We start from the raw sequence: 7,115 nt of genomic DNA, 5'->3' as shown, positions 1-7,115 counted from the left end.
AGCACTTCTGGGTTCTGAGGCCGAGAAGTTGCTGAGACAGTGGGATAGGTTGAGTGTTGTGCAAGGGCTCCTGTGCCGGAGAGTGTACTTGCCGGCGGAGCTGAAGCAGCGACAACAGAATGTTATCCCTATGTCAATGGAGCCAGTGGCTGCTAGAGAAGCCCATGAGAAAGGCGCCCATTTTGGCAGCGATAGAACAAAGAAATGGCTTCAGCGACTGGTGTATAGCCCTGAATTGGAAAGCATGGTGGCGGAGGCCTGTTTTAAGTGCCGGGCGTGTGGACTGAGTAAGAGATCAGAACAGCAGGCCCTTGTTCAAACCATCACGACTTCTGCTTCCCTAGACATTGTGATGATTAATTATGTGCAGATTGGGCACTCTACTTCAGGTCATTCATATTGTCTAGTAGTGATGGACCATTTCATGAAATACGCGGTAGCTGTACCCACCCGAGATCAGACAGCCGAATCGGCCGCTGAGGCAGTGTGCAAACACTTTATACAGGTGTTCGGGTGCCCACAGAAAATACACTCGGATCAAGGGGCATGTTTTCAGGGTGCTTTGATGGCTGAACTGTACCAACTTTATGGAATCGAACGTTCACGCACGACCCCGTACCATCCCCAAGGGAATGGGGCATATAAGCGGTTCAATCGTACATTGCTCCAAATGTTGCGGACCCTGGAAGACAGTCAAAAAGTCCGGTGGCCAGAATATTTGCCTGAGTTGATGTGGGCCTACAACAATAGGGTACATAGCACCACCGGGTATTCACCACATCTGCTCATGTTTAGGAGAGTGGGCCAAGAAATTGAGGATCTCCACATGCCCGATGCTATGCAACCACCACCCTGAAGCTCCACTGCGTGAGAGTAAGAACACCGCCGGCTGAGGGTGGTACATAGGGTTGTGGGGGAGCGTTTGAGACGAGTCATGCATCCCAACCCACGGCCCGTACGGCGGGATGAGTATACCCCAGGTGATCGAGTTATGGTAAAGGCCAAACGGCCATAAGGAAAACTGGATGGGCGATGGGAAGCAGTCCCATACACAGTGAAGAGGAATGTTGATTCGTCTATTCCAGTCTATGAAGTGGAACCGATGGGGACTGGGGGGCCCTCAAGAAACCTTCACCATAACATGCTGAGACGTTGCACTTTTGAGGCGCCCTTGGCTGTAAAGGAAGTGCCTACTCCGGCCACAAATGCTGAGGAACTGTTCTTAGAGGGTGAGTGGTGGGATACCCCCATTTTGATCCCGACTGGGGTCCCGGCCACGACATGTTTGCCATCCCCGGAGGAGGTCATACAGTCAATGTCCCCTCCCCCGGTGCCTGTGTATGTGGCGCCCAGCTGCGCTTGGTACCACAGATCCTAGATGGGTGCATTAATGGATTCCTCCACAAGAGGCCCCCACAGCACACACACACCTCCACCTTCCACCTCAGACCACCAGAGGGAGCCCGTTAGGGATATAAATAGGGAAGGTGGAGCCAGGCAGCTCAGTGATTCAGCAGTTCCTGCTCAGACACAAAAGAGTTTAGTACAGTCTGTAGAGTGAGTCCAGACTAGAACTCACAGAGCTCAGGATAGAGAGCTAGGAGTGTGCCGACACTCTGAGAGCGGCGAAGAAGAGCAGCGTCCCGGCTGCAGTGTGTGTAGCCTAGTGAGGGCCCGAGCGGGGCCGAAGGCAAGTGGAAGAAAGTAACTTAGGGGGCAGAGGAGCTTTACAAGCTCACCCCAGAAGCACATACCGGACACCGGGTCCGAGTCTACGTGGATCTTCATGACCAGTAGAAAACAACCGGAACCCATGGCGAACTACATGTCCCAGGATCCACCAAAAGCTGATACGTAGCAGGGTCAGGAATCACGGAGACCCCAAAGAATAGGGAGAGTGATCTCCAACAGAAGGCCCTATCACCAAGTCAGCAGGTGCAGAACAGAAACCAAGTTAGGCCTAGCTCCAGGCAGGTCAGAAACTTACCACACAACAAGAAACAGGAGGCCCTACACCCGCTCACTGGGGAGAATCCAGACGTGCACCCCTCACCCTACAGTGCTCCGGGATGTGCCTGAATTTCCATCAGTAAAAGGTACTGAAGTGACTATCGTGTCTGTCCCTGTTCTTGCTCTGACCCGGCTGGGTCCCATCTGTCCCTGCATCCTTTCATCTACACTGCCCTGAGGCCTGCTCCACCTGTGGGGAGCTATACCATGCAAGCTGCATTAACACCGGCCTCAGTGGGCTGCCGCAGCGCTGGTGATCCTCACCAGACACCACAGGTGGCGTCACAAACATTTACAAACCTATTATCCCAATAGACATTCCCCTCTTTTCAGTTGTCCGCCCTGGGCCACGGACCGGGCCAGCCACCGTGATATCCCCCAAGTGTCTAAGAGGCCCATGCTGCCGAGTACCCCACGGCCTAGGGGGAGCGACATGTATGACGCCACTGAGCCTACGGTATTGCGTAGAACGACCAGGTTCAACGCCCGGGTGCCTCCACAGTGCTATGCACAAGATGAGTTTGTATGGGGGGGGATTGCCGAGGACATCAATCACTAGTGGGGTGGCATGTAGGATGGTGGGACAGTAGTCCGGCGCTACAGGGATGGAGATATATGCTGACCCACTAAAGTGGTACAAAGTATAGATACCAGTGTTCACATGAATATAAACCTTGTTTCCTGCAGACATCAGCTCATCCATTTATATATGCTAATGTATGATATGTATAAGCTGCAATGGCGTCATGTGACCACAGGAGGTCACTGTTTCCTTACTACTCTCTGCTAAATTTGTTTTTCAATGGAAAACAAACAAAATTGGTATCTAGGGGAGATGGCAAAGGTGGGCGAGTACAGCCGGAGGCCCGCGTGAGGAGTGACGGTTTTCGGAGAAGGAGACCAGCCACAATTGTCTGGATGGATATACTCCCGTTTGTGAAGGAAGCCCCCTCAGCAGCCTGCTAGCACCTGACGAGTCAGACCCAGGTCTGTAAGAGATTTAAGGCCCTCGGCATCATTGTAGAGGGTAATCGTGCACGCAACTACATTTTTTTTGGCGCCTTAACCAAAGTCTGATCAGAGGCCTCTATATAGCTAGTCAGTTAGTTAGACCGTGTTTTTGCGCAGGCCAGAACTTTCCCCACTAACGGAGCCCGGGATCTTGTTGTTATTTAGACTTTTATTTTTTATTTTATGCTGGACTCCTGAGTATCTAGTACGGTGTGGCCATACCTCACGTGCTATATAATTGAGTAGCACTGAACCTTACGGACAGACTTGTTTTACATAGTAAGGTACTTGAAAGGCACCTATGAACATTGCTATCGTAAAAGTCCCTGATCCAAAGTCCTGTTGGAGCAGCTGCTGTTAAAACGTAAATGTGTACACTAAGAGCTTTGGGGAGCCGGGATATTTAGAAGTAGTATTATAAGATTGTAAACCGCTGTGTTGCACCGTGGGCAGCCCAGGCCTCGTATTCACTGAAATTGTTCCTGGTTCAAGTATTAACCGGTTCCCGACCGCCCACTGTAGATAAACGTCGGCGCTTGCCGGGCTCTGTGCAGTGCCGACGTTTAAAAACGGTGGGTGGTCTCGCAGTGCTCAGGACCCCCAGGGTCCTGCAAGCACTGCGATTCCGGTGCAGAGCGTTAGCTCTGACAGGGTACATCATCGGGACCTGATTAGATCAGGTCCCAGTGATGTTAACCCTTTGCTGTCTTCTATATGCTGTGATCTATAGTGATCGCGGCATATAGGAGACAGCAGGAAGAGAGGGGGTCGTCTTACTTACCTCCGAAGACCTCCGTTTCGTTTGAGGACCTGGGGTTGCTATGGCAGCTGGAGGTCACATGACCGCCTCCAGCTCTGCCATATATGGTGTCCTTCCTGTCTGACTTCAGCCTGTATGTAGCTGAAGTCAGACAGGAGACTGACTGAAACAGTCAGTGAAGATCTCATATAATGTAATATATGTGTATTACATTACATGAGATCAGTGATCAGAAAAATAAAAATTAATGTCCCATACAGGGACTAAGTAAAAATGTAAAAAAAAGTAAAAAAAAAGTTTTTAAACTATTAAAAAAAAAAATCACAAAATAAATAAAAATAAATAAATAAAATATTAAACCAATAAATCCGTAAATTATTACAAAACCAAAAAAAGTATACATATTTGGTATCGCCGCGTCCGAAACAACCCGAGCTATAAAACTGTCACACTAATTAACTCCTTCTGTGCACACCGTAATAAAAATAAATAAAAAACGGAGCAAAAAAATATGCTTTTTCATCATATCGCCAAACAAAAAGTGGAAAAAAATGCGATCAAAAAGCAGAATAGAAATAAAAATGGTACCACTGAAAACGTCATCTTGTTCCGCAAAAAAAAGCCGCCATACAGCTCCATGAGCCAAAAAATAAAAAAGTTATAGCGCTCAGAATAAAGCAATGCAAAAAAAATATTTTTTTTTCTATAAAATTGTTTTATTGTGTAAAAGCGCTAAAACATAAAAAAAATACAGTAAGTGTAGTATCGCTGTAAACGTACTGACCCGAAGAATAACGCTGCCTGATCACTTTTACCACACGCAGAACGGCATAAAAAAAAACTCAAAAAACAATTCCTGAAGTGTTTGTTTTTGTTAACTTTACCTCCCAAAAAACGGAATAGAAAGCGATCAAAAAATGTCACGTGCCCAAAAATGGTTCCAATAAAAATTTCAACTCGTCCCGCAAAAAACAAGCCGTCACATGACTCTATCGGCCGAAATATGGAAAAATTATAGCTCTCAAAATATGGTGATGCAAAAACTAGATTTTGCAAAAAAGCGTATTTTAGTGTGTGACAGCTGTCAGTCATAAAAACCCGATATAAATCTGGTATCTCTGTAATCGCACCGACCCGAAGAATAAAGTAATCTAATCAGTTATATCACACTAGGAACGGCATAAAAAATAAATAAAACAAATATTATTCACCTGCTACTGATTTGTTTATTATGTCTCCCAAAGATCCCAGTAAGGCTCTGCTCACATTTATCCTGTGCTCTGCGCTGAGCACTTATGTAGCACCCTGAGGATTCGGCTGCTACAGGGGTATTGCACCTCAACCCAGAGGTGTGATATTCCACTCCCGGGTAAGGAAGGAGTGTGGAACTGAGCTCAGATAGACTGCATGCACTACATACATCCCATTCCAGAGGAGCAGGCCGACGGTACTCCCACTTAGAAATGTGCAGGTACAACCGAGCCTGTTCCTGGCTGGAGTGGGAGGGGGGTGGTACATCCCATGTAGTGTAGGGGCAGATAGGGGGAGCAGTCTGGGTAGTGATAGGAGCTCATTGGGTGCTGGTCACCTGAGCTCACACATAGAGGGATATATAAGGTGGGCACCAACTAGAATCAGGGTCAGACGCTGAGAACAAGTCAGTTGGAGAGGAGAGAGAAGGAAACAGCAGCCCTGGAGAGAGAGAGAGTGGAGCAGAGAAAGACCCAGAGGGGGAAGACTGAAGGGACCCAAGAACCCAAATTAGAGCACCGGGTGAGGAGTCAGCAAGAGGGTACCGGAACCCAAGCTGGTGGGGGTAAAGACATTCCCCAGCCAGAGACCGGAGACCGTGGGCAGTGTCTGTCACGGTCACCCACCACATTCACCCCGAAGGCACACCACGTGGAGGGTCAGGGAACCCAAGGCCAAGGGTGTCCCAAAAGAAGGCCCGAGGGAGCTGGACCTAGGTGAATCCCTGGTGGGGACGGCTGAAGAAAGGACAGAGGGAGAGCTCAGGGCCACGCTCCGGACTTGTTTGGGGGTTGGCTGGATCCAGGACCTGGTGGACGCAGCACGGCTCGGGTGGTCACTAGCAGCTGGAGTGACCAGTACAACATCAGCAGTAAGTAAACACCCTTAACTGCACAACCCGAGTCTGTCTTCATTGCCGGCTGCACCACACCACCACAACCCCCATCCTCTGCGCCTGTCCCCTCTGAGGCTATACCCCTCCCGTTGGGGGTTATCCCATCAAGCTGCACATCCACCATCAGCCTCAGCGGACCCTGCTGCAGCGGCGGCCACAGTGACCGCATCACAACGGGTGGCGTAGTCGACACAAAAGAACTCTTATAACATCAGTAAGGACTGCCACATAACACTTAGCTTGACGCCCTGGGCACGGGACCGGGTCACAGCCGCTCGGAGACTACAACCCCCCCCATCTGATCCGGTGCCGGGTATTCCCCTCAAAAAGGAATATGTCCCAGGGGGCGCGTCAACTTTGGCGTAGTCGGCAGGATTACGTGCCCGCAACACCCGGGTACTGCGTGCCTGAAGAAAAGTGCAAGTTTACCTCAGGAAGAAGTCTCCCGCCGGTTCCGGAGGGTCCACGCCATCGGACTCCATCACCAGTCGTTTCCCGCCGATTGTCCGCCATTTCCAACTTGTTCCCGCCATCTGCAGAGTTTCCCGCCACTGGGCGACGATTCCCGCCAAAACCGCAGATTTCCCGCCTTGGAAGAGCAGCGGACGCCATTATAGGCGTGCCAAAGGAGGGCAAGAGGCCACATCCCATCGTGGGCCGGGACAGAAAATGGCGCCAAAAGTGGAAACCGCCCCCACCAACAGAGACTGTGATGCTGGAGGTGTCTGTCAGCGTGAAAGAACTGCCCCTGGAGCTGACAGTCACCGAGTTGCCCCGGGACCGCCCTCGAAGTGGGAGGAGACGAAAGAAAAGAGAAAAGATGGGTGTCGCCTGGAGCAGTCTAGAACGAGCGCACCCGGAGGCAAGGTGTCCAGAGCGAGAGCACCCGGAGTCGAGGAGAGGAAGAGTAGACCCGGGAATGGAGCGGCAGCAGCGCAGCACCGGCCCGCTGGCCAGGAGCCTGCAAAAGGAAGAAAGAGGAGAGCAGAGCAGCACCGACCCGATGGTCAGGAGCCTGCTGGAGTCAACAACCCCGCTAGGCTTAGCGGAGATCCTGGCGCAGCTTCCCCGAGATCGGGAGTGCGCGCGGAGTGCCCTGGAGGGCCTCGCGGGAAGGATGGCCCGGGTACAGCGCGAGATACTGGCGGAGTGGAGCCGGGAGATGGCCCAGCAACCAGAGACTAGTCA

General features: G+C 50.8%; 1 protein-coding gene across 1 annotated transcript in view; it reads left to right on the top strand.

Annotated features, from left to right (window-relative positions):
- Nucleotides 1-2,860: 2,860 nt before the first annotated feature.
- Nucleotides 2,861-7,115, top strand: part of ELOVL2 (ELOVL fatty acid elongase 2) — a 208,191-nt gene continuing 203,936 nt past the window's right edge. The window contains exon 1 of the mRNA XM_073678770.1: nucleotides 2,861-2,997. The gene's annotated coding sequence lies outside the window, so the exon portion shown is untranslated. The remainder of the gene's footprint in view (nucleotides 2,998-7,115) is intronic.

This window comes from Phyllobates terribilis, unplaced genomic scaffold (genome assembly GCF_046119375.1).
Source record: "Phyllobates terribilis strain yellow unplaced genomic scaffold, ASM4611937v1 Scaffold_4__5_contigs__length_816908805, whole genome shotgun sequence".
Classification (NCBI taxonomy): Eukaryota; Metazoa; Chordata; class Amphibia; order Anura; family Dendrobatidae; genus Phyllobates; species Phyllobates terribilis.
Note: the sequence above shows the minus strand (reverse complement) of the source record. Positions and strands in the feature narration are given on the sequence as shown.